Source organism: Sapajus apella, unplaced genomic scaffold, assembly GCF_009761245.1.
Source record: "Sapajus apella isolate SASKATOON/1434 unplaced genomic scaffold, GSC_monkey_1.0 scaffold47, whole genome shotgun sequence".
Classification (NCBI taxonomy): Eukaryota; Metazoa; Chordata; class Mammalia; order Primates; family Cebidae; genus Sapajus; species Sapajus apella.
The window spans coordinates 739,411-742,702 of NW_022436987.1; positions in this window are offsets into that span (position 1 = coordinate 739,411).

Consider the following 3,292-nt stretch of genomic DNA (forward strand, 5'->3'; position numbering starts at 1 on the left):
ACAGAATATACCAGGAATTCTCTGTCAGCCTGTTTTACCTTCTTCTTTTCTAGTTCCAGCGAGGCCTGGAAGATTAAAATTAAAGCATGTTCTAACTTTTGTAAAGTTTGGGGATTGTGAAATGTGTTTTAGGCATAGGTCCAGGATTTTTGATGGGACAAGTTTTAATCTGTTTTAGTAAGCATTAATTTTTAAAGAAGTGCTATACTTATCTTTGAATATCCTCTCTGTGGGTTTGGCCATTATCTCTTCAGTTCTCAATAGTGCAGTGAAAACAATTCCTATAAAGCAACAGTTTAAGTGCAGGAATAGATTAATGTTCTTTAATGTAATATAGACTGAATCCTTGCCTCTATATCTACTTATCTGTACCTATTTGAAATAAAGCAAATTTGCCTCATCTCAGCAAAAGCATTTGTTTTCATGGTCAGGTATGCATGTATACACCAGATGATGTGTATTTATCACTGGATAAGCGTATGTGGTGGCTGATGACCCACGGTTTTGGAATAGCTCTTCTGTGGTTTGTAAAGATGATGGTAGAATGTTCTATGGCAGCTACTGTGGATTAGAATTAATTATCATGTATAAATGCTGGGTTCACTTCTCAAGGAATGGTATTCTAAGACATAAGACGTGTTTGCATGGAAAACAACTCTAAAGAGGCAGGGATGTTTTTATTGACTAACAGCTTACACATTATGACAGCTGGGATATCACTGTACTTTAGACATTTGTCTCTCTAACTCAGTGCTATTTCTGACATATTGGCTACTTAACATGGCAGGAGTATTCATGTTATTTTTTTTTTAATTTTTTGTTTTGCATTTTTATTTTTTGGTGGGGTTGGTTTGCTTTTTTATTTTTTTCTCTGAAAGTGATCCATGACCTTGCTAGATTATGAAGCCAAAAGCTCTGGAAATCTGGATTTTTAGAGGGGACCTCTATCTTCCCCAGCCTATCAAGTTGATAGAAACTATAATAATATTGGTAAAATCCTTCCAGCTTTCATAATCTTGGGTAATGCATATATCTGCTCAAAGTTGGAGATGGCTAAAAGAACAGAAAGATACATGTTGACCCATGTGACAAAGCTGCACATGCTGCACTTGTTCCTTGGAAGTTAGAATAAAAGTTGAAGAAGAAAGAAAAAAAAAGATTCCTCAAAATATCAATATCTTCCAGTTACTGACATAATAATAAAGGACTTCTCTCAATCTAAGGGTGGGTGGGAAAGACTTAGTACTGGTTACAGGGACTGAGGGGAACCCAAATTAGGCTCTCCTTAAGATAGGGGATCTGTGAGATGCCTGTGTACAGATGTTTGACCATATCTGGCAATATGATTGGGTACCACTTGTAGAGCCTGACCTTGGAGGATGTCTCAGAAACCAACCCCTCTAAGGCCTAAACAAGTGAATCTTTTTTTTTTTTTTCTAAGACAGAGTCTCATTCTGTCGCCCAGGCTAGAGTGCAGTAGTGTGTTCAGCTCACTGCAACTCCCACCTTCCAGGTTCAAGCAATTCTCCCACCTCAGCCTCTGGAGTAGTTGGGATTACAGGCACTTGCCATCATACTTGGCTAATTTTTGTATTTCTGTAGAGGAGATGTTTCAGAATGTTGGCCAGGTTGGTCTTGAGTTCCAAAAAAAAAAAAAAAACGGTAAATGAAATAATAAGCTCATTCTTTGAAAAGATAAATAATAAATAAATGTGATATACCACATAAAAAGAATTAGAAACAAAAATCACTTGATTATCTCCATAGCCACAGAAACTGCATTCAACAAAATTCAACATCCCTTTATGATAAAAACTCCCAGCAAAATCCGTGTACAAACGACATACCTCAATGTAATAAAAGCCAGCTATGGCAAACACACAGCCAACATTATGTGGAATGGGAAAAAGTTAAAACTATTCCCTCTGAGAACTGGAACAAGACAAGGACACCCACACTCATTACTTCTCTTTAACATATTACTGGAAGTCCTAGCCAGGGCAATCAGACAAGAGTAGGAAATAAAGTGCATCCAAATCATGAAAGAGGAAATCAAACTGTCGCTGTTTGCTGATTATATGATTATGTACCTAGAAAACCCTAAAGACTCATCCAAAACCTCCCAGAACTGATAAAATAATTCAGCAAAGATTTTGGATATAAACTTAATGTACGCCAATCAGTTGCTCTCTTATACACCAAAAATGATCAAGCTGAGAATAAAATCAAGAACTCAACTCCTTTTACAATAGCTGCAAAAACAAAACAAAATAAAACAAACCAACAAACAAAAAACTTAGGAACATATACCTAACCGAGGAGGTGAAAAACGTCTACAAGCAAAACTACAAAATACTGCTGAAAGTACTCATATAAGACACAAATAAATGGAAACAAGTTTGTCTATTTTTGTTTTTGCTGCCTGCGCTTTTGGTGTTCTAGCTATAAAGTCTTTGCCTACACCTGAGCAAAGATTAATTCTGAATAAGCATTTCTCAAAAGAAGACATGCAAATGGCCAACAGGTATATGAAAAAAAATGCTCAATATCCCAATCATTAGGGAAATACGAATCAAAACTGCAATGAGATATCTACTTACCCTAGTTAAAATGGCTATTATCAAAAAGACAAAAAATAACAGATGCTTGTGAGGATAAGGAGAAAAGGGAACTCTTTCTTACACACTATTGGTGGGAATGTAAAATAGTACAGCCGTTATGGAAAGCAGTAGGAAGGTTTCTCAATAAACTAAAAATAGAACTATCATACAATCCAGCAATCTCACTAGTTAATATTTATCCAAAAGAAAGGAAATCAATATATTCAATGGATACATTACACCCACGTTTATTGAACCCTATTCACAATAGTTAAGGTTTGATATCAACTTAAGTGTCTATCAACAGGTGAATGGATAAAAAATTTGATCTTTGCACAGTACTATTTTGCCATGAAAAGTAATGAAATCTTGACATTTGTTGCAACACAGATGGAACTAGAGGTCATTATGTTAATTCAAAGCTCTGAAGCAGAACAAAAACAAACTCTTAGTATGCCAAGGAGATAGATAATAAAATAAACCAGACACAGAAAGTTAAATATCACATGTTTTTATTCATCTGTGGGAGCTAAAAAAGTGAGTCTTATGGTGGTAGAATGATAGTTATCAGAGGCTGGAAAAAGTATAAGTGTGTATAGCAGGGGATTTAAGAGATGTTGGTTAACAGGTAAAAACACAGTTAATAGAAGGAGTAAGCCTAATGTCCAGTATTTGAGTAGGGTGACTATAAT